The sequence below is a fragment of the Rhinoderma darwinii genome, chromosome 3, assembly GCF_050947455.1.
Source record: "Rhinoderma darwinii isolate aRhiDar2 chromosome 3, aRhiDar2.hap1, whole genome shotgun sequence".
NCBI lineage: Eukaryota > Metazoa > Chordata > Amphibia > Anura > Rhinodermatidae > Rhinoderma > Rhinoderma darwinii.
Genome location: NC_134689.1, coordinates 400,500,699 through 400,507,540, shown reverse-complemented (window position 1 = coordinate 400,507,540; position 6,842 = coordinate 400,500,699).

Here is a 6,842-nt window from a genome sequence, read left to right as displayed (position 1 = left end):
TTCAATGCTTTAACAACATAACCGTAACCACATAGCATTAATGGAGTCCATGAGGCTTGACATTATAAAATGGTGTGAGAGCCATATAGATCCAGATATATGGGACCGAGGGCCTTCGTAGGTTTGACATTGGACAGGAAACATGTCTAATTTTATATATAGCATCCGCCTTAGAGAGCGGGGTTATATGGAGACTAGCAATTCAAGTATCCCAAGCATCTTGTCACTAGTTATCTCTCAGCCGGTTGACCAAAACATTACACACAACATAAAACATTAGTTGTTAGCGAAATTTGAACTCCAATCAATCAATGGTACAATATTACAGTGTGTGGGTCATGTCCATGGCCGCGGGCCGTCAGGTTCACTTCCGCTTACCTTACGCTTCACCTGAGTCGGCTCTTTAAATCCGGTGTGTGCTATTCACACGGGGCTCTCCATCTGGGAAAGACAGGCATTGCCAGCCTGTGGGAGTCCGAAGTTCTGGTAAGAACATATGCTTGTTTTGAGGTGCTGTGCAGAAGGCCTTTCACCCTGATAGCTAGGGAAGCTGTATGTTTAGTTAGAGGCTGGACGGCCCAGGGTTTACTTTGTACGGTTTTGTTGTAACGCTGCTCGCTTTGTGCCTGTGTCGCCGTATTCTAAGAACCATAACATTCGTTTTTTGTCAACATAGTTGTCTAAGGGCTTATATTTTGTGGGGTAACTTGTAGTTTTTATTGATACAGTATTGGGGTAAATACTGTACGTCTCTTTGATCGCTATTTATTGCGTTTTTTTTTGTTTTTTTGTAAGACGGGATGAACAGAAAACAGCAATTATAGCAGTGAATTTTATTCTTTTTTTATGGCTCTCACTGTGCAGGATAAATAATATCATGGTTTTATAGTTCAGGTCGTTACGGACACGGTAATACCAATTATGTGTAGGTTTTTGTTTTTTCATTTATATTTTTTTGGTTTTTCTTTTCCATAACAAAGCATTTTGTAAGAAGAAAAAAAAATGTTTTTTCATTTTATTTACATTGGATTTTTCATTGTTTTATTATAAACTTTATAGCACTGTTTTTTGTTTTTTTTAGTTCCTCTATTTAACTCTTTTATAATACACTGCAATATTTCTGTATTTCAGTGTATTATGCCGGTCGGTGTAAGGCCGGATTCAGACTAGCGTGTTCAGTGTCAGCAGTATTTCCCGGACCGAACACACTGCAGGAAGTCGGGCTCCTAGCATTATAGTTATCTAAACTGTCCAGTACTGTAATCATGTTTTCAGTACGGGACAGTTTTCCGCAGCAATGCAGGGACTCCAGGCATCATAGATAAATATGATGCTAGGAGCCCGGCTCCCTGCAGTGTGTTCGGTCCGGGAAATGCGGCCGACATGCGGACCGTATATCACGGACCGCACACGCTCGTGTGAATCTGGCCTAAAACTGAGAGGCATCCTTTTAGGCCCAGCCTCTGGCATACTTTTTTGGCAGACTGTTAGACCTCCGGCTGCCATAAACACCGTTGGCACAATAAGGTGACAGAGGGCAACCCCTCCATCTGAGACCACTTAGATGCCGCGGTTGGCAGTAACTGTGGCCTCTAAGGGGTTAAATGACCAGGATTGGAGGTAACATATTACACAGCCCGGCACCCCATCTGTTCACATCCTGTTAAAAGGTGCTGGTTTTTATTTTTAATATAAATTGTTTTTGTTTTTTTTGGGTACAATTTATTTTTTTAAATCTTTATTTAACTAGGGAACTTCATTCCGAATATTTCTTCCCCACCGAGCACAAATGTTACCTCCCCAAGGGACATCGCCTGATCCTTTCAAGAGTTCTACTCATCTCTATACCAGTTAGAGCTACATACACCACCCACCCGCGCAGACATACATACTATATTTCCTCATCCGATTTTCCTCAGTTTCCTGAAGAGGCATGTTCCACACTAGACCATCCAATCACCCCATATGTACTTTCGAGGGCTATGAAGGACGCCACATCAGGGAAAGCCCCAGGTCCCAACGGTTTGAATGTTGGCTACTACAAAATTTTTATTGATATCCTCTGTGGTTCATGGAGACCAAACAGGGTTCATTCCATCTAGAGAAGCGAGGGACAACACGACCAAAGCCTTTAATCGTATCCACTGGGCTAATACACAGAAATATCCAACAGTGATTTTGTCCACAGACGCAGAAAAGGCCTTTGATCGGGTTGGATGACCCTTTCTATTCAGAACTCTGGAACATCTTGGTCTGGGCCCTAATATGCTAGCATGGATTGGAGCCCTCTATTCTTCGGCTTCTGTGAGGGTCAATGGTACTTATTCCTCTTCTTCTTTTGTGATTCACTATGGCACCAGACAGGGATGTCCTTTATCCCCCCTGATATTTGCCCTATCTCTAGGACCTCTCCTCTGTAGGATCAGGAATAACGTAAATGTGGGGGGTTCACGATGAGAGGCCAATCCTTTAAAATAGCTGCTTATGCGGACGATTTACTGTTTTTCTTGACCTCTCCTCGAGTTTCCATTCCTAACCTTATGGAGGAACTTTGGAAATATGGCTCTCTGTCATACTTCAAAATTAAATTTCAGAAGTCGGAGGCCATGACATTAAATATACCCCAGGACCAGAGAGGATAGCCGAGTGCTAGCTTTCCTTTCAAGTGGACATACGACTCGATCAAATATCTGGCTATCCAATTACCCAGTCTTACAGGCCAGACATTAAAACTCAACTTTCTCTTTATGGCTAACCCTAATGCAACTCTCCATTATTAATATATTTGGGAAATATTCAGGTCTACTGATAAATTGGCAGAAATCTTATTTGATGCCCCTGAGGAGGAATGACTGTGGTTGGGATTCCGAATTCTGTGGTTTGAAGGTTACCCCTGACTTCAAATATTTGAGCATTCGTATTGCTAGGGACAGCACTCGATGCAATGATTTAAATGTCACACCCTTATTGAAATACCTTAGGGATAAATTCCAAGCGTGGAAACATTTGCCTCTGTCGGTGGCGGGACGAATAAATCTATTGGAAATTATCGTGTTGCCCAAGCTATTGTATATACTGGAACATGTAGATGTGATTGTGCCTAAATGTTTTTTCAGAATGGTGAACTCACTGTTTGTGCTGTTTGTATGGGGGGGCGACACGACTAAGCTTAAACGTTCCACTCTTCAGAGACCTAAGGATGGGGCTGGAGCTGTGCTGCCGGATGTATTTCTGTATTATCTGGCGGGTCAGCTTCGGTACCTGGTGACCTGGGTCTCTCCCCCCTTGACTTCTAATGCTGAACTTCACCTGGCTCATGCACCGGGCTTAAAAACTTTGTCGCCAGTGTTGGAACCACATGACTTTAGCCACCACCACTTGCTACCCTTACACAAATTGGCAAGACGGGTTTGGCAACAAGCTAAATCTGTAATAGGATTTGCTGGGGTAGTGGCTGATGTCCCAACATGGGATAATCCGAGCTTCTCCCACCCCCTGGGTTTACCTGGGAAAACCTACTGGATCTCTAGGGCCGTACATACCTTGTTACAACTTCTTAAAGCGGATAACACTGTCATGTTGGTGAGTGAGATTCGAGAAGCCTTTAATATACCTCCAGGGGATACATTACATTCTATGCAATCTTATCATGCAGTGGTTAACCAGCATCCACCACATTCTCTAGCTGTCCTCTAGTGACGCCTTTAGGTACCCAGACCGCAAAAGGGTATGTATCTCTAATTTACTCATTTGTTGGATGCTAAAAATGTGACTAGAACCCATGGTGGTAGAGAGTAGATGGAAGGAATTAATCCCCTCGATGTCTGACGAGGATTGGAGGGAGGCCCAGAGATCCCATTTTCTAGTCCCTCCTGCTGCTAATAATAAATTGGCGCAATTATATATAATACATCAATGTTACTTAACACCGAACAGACTGCGATGCATGGGGAGGATGGCATCCTCTAGTTGCCATAGATGTGGCGAGAATAGGGCTGACTTTACACATTTAATGTGGCAATGTCGGTGGATCTCTACTTTTTGGGAAGATATAGTAGCATTACTGACCGAAGTGTCAGGGAAAGAGGTTCAACTCAAGCCCGAAGTGTGCTTGTTGGGGTTGCTGTCGGAGGAACAGTGGTCGGTGCATGAGAGAATTTTTCTTAGGTAGTCACTCTTTATGGCAAGAAAGGCAGTGGCTATACGATGGATGGGTGATAGGAGGCCGATGATGGCTCAATGGCGTAAATTGGTAAATGACATCCTTCCATACGAAAAAAATTGTATATAAACATTGTGGTCATCCGGCTAAATTTAATTTCAATTGGGGTGGTTGGTGCTCCTCGAATCTCACTCACTGTACTATTCAAGGATTGACTGATTCTTTGGCGAATGCCCTGACTGGGCATGGGTAAAGTGTATTGGTGGGATGGAATGTACTCTCTTGGACACATACTTATAGACCAATGTATGGGGTATATGTTTCGTATCTGATCTTGTAATTGCTCAAATAATTCTGCTGCATTTGTTTACTTTTATTTGTATTTCTCTGTACTGCTGTGTGGTTTATGTACAATTGATTTACATTGTGTCATTTTGTCTGCATAGTAGCTGTTCCTTAAAGAGAACCTTTCACCTGCCCATACATGTGCAGCTGAGTGCAGCATATAATGGGGAGGGCTGCACAAATCCTGAGGCACTTTACATTTTTTTTTCTACATTCCTCCATTATTTAGATATCGGTGCCGTTATATTTGGCGCCCGATATTTAAATAACACCCTGAACTGTCAATGGGGCGTGTAATGGCAAGAGGGGGTGTTACTATGGCTGTCACACTGTCCAATGAGCTCTGGACAGTGTTACAGCAAGAGCTGGAGAGAGGGGAGCGTGCGTGCGCACGCTCTCACTCTTCAGCTGAAAAGATCAGTCTTCTGCCAAACTGGCAAGGGGGCGTGTCACTGCTACGGACCGTGTAAGAGCTGGGGAGAGGAGAGCGATCTATCCTCTCTTCAGCTCTTCCGAGAGATCAGTGTTGTACTTGGTCTTCCGAACTGCCAAGGTGGTGTGTCACTTCTACGGACAGTGTAAGAGCTCTCCCCAGCTCTTACACTGTCCGTAGCAGAGACACGCCCCCTTGCCAGTTCGGCAGAAGACTGATCTTGACAGCAGAAGAGTGGGGGCGTGCGCGCGTACGCTCTCCTCTCTCCAGGGTCTTGCTGTAACACTGTCCAGAGCTGATTGGACAGTGTCACAGCCATAGTAACACGCCCCATTGACCGTTCAGGGGGTTATTTAAATATCGGGCGGCAAATATAACGGCACCGATATCTAAATAACGGAGGATGGTAGAATTTTTTTTTTTAAAGTGCTCCAGGGATTGGGCAGCCCTGCTGTCACGGCGCGGGTTGTGGACCCACTGGGCCGTACCACGTAGCGGGATAGCAGCTGGCCAACTAGGTACAAAACCATGTCTATAGTCCAGAAAGGGTACCTGAAGCAATGTATACAGTAGCGGTGACACAACTTGACTTTAACTGCAGATGCAGCGGAAGACACGACTTGACTTTCATTGTAGATGGCACAGAGGCACGGTAGCACGGGATACAGGGTACAGGCAGCAGGAACGGGTAACACTTGGAACTGGAAATCACTAGGAGACCATTTGCAAGACAAACTTTAGGTATACAACAAATCTCAGGCAAGGATCAAGTGGGCAGAGCCCCTTTTATAGTTCAGCAGCACTCTGGGCTAATACTGACTAAATCACAGCTGGACGCGTACTGGCCCTATAAGGCGGTGCAGGCCCCGGTGCGCGCGCCCTGCGGAAAACAGTCCCAGAACCCAGAAGTTAGTGCCGGCGTCTCCCTGGAGGAAGATGCCGCCGAGAACACAGATGTCCATGGCCGGGGCCGTCAGAAGGTAAGTCTGAACGACGGCCCTCGGCCATAGACGTTACACCTGCCCATTACATGTTGCACTCAGCTGCACATGTATGGGCAGGTGAAAGGTTCTCTTTAAAGTCTTATGGAATCTTTGCTGCATATTATTATTTTGATGTATCTGTGCAATTGACTCTTATTTCATTTTCAATAAAACGAGTTTAAAAAAAACCAACTCAACTTTCTGCCTCTTATGCAATCTATGAAAGGTGACGAGGGGGACTTTTTCTTGGTTTGGCCGAGCTGGTATTCTTAAAATGAATATCTTACCTCGTCTTTGGTACCCAATGCAGGCCCTGCCGATTTAAGATACACTGTTCCGTCTTTAAAACAATTTATCAGCACTTCACATCTTTCGTGTGGGGCAATGAACCTCCTAGACTTCAGTGAAGGATCCTCACTCTAGCCAAGAGACACGGTGGGATTGGGCTGTCCAAGATGAAGCATTAGGTGTTGTTCACACGGCGCTAATAAAAAAATGAAGTGTAAATTCTAGCGTTTTTGCAAAGCGTTTTAAAGTACAGGCGTTTTTTATGCATTTTTTGCGCTTTTTTTCGGTGCGTAATTAGGACTACGATTGACTATGGAAATTAGGCTAGTTTTCGGCGCCAAAAATTAACCAGATGCTTTTACACAACGCGGTTTTTTAAAACGCGCGCATAAAAAAAACGTGTCGTATGCACTACAATGCGTTTTCCCATTGATGTCAATGGAATGCTTAAAGCATGCATTTTTTACGCGTTTTTCGGATGTGAACAAGGCCTTACTAATACGCTGCTCATTTGACCAGGATAGTGGACTGGTACAGGAATTATTCATTCAAGGCTTGGATTGCTGTGGAACGAGGTTTTACAATTATTCCCCTGAAATGTTTGCCTTGGAGAGCTCCATCTCATTGGATG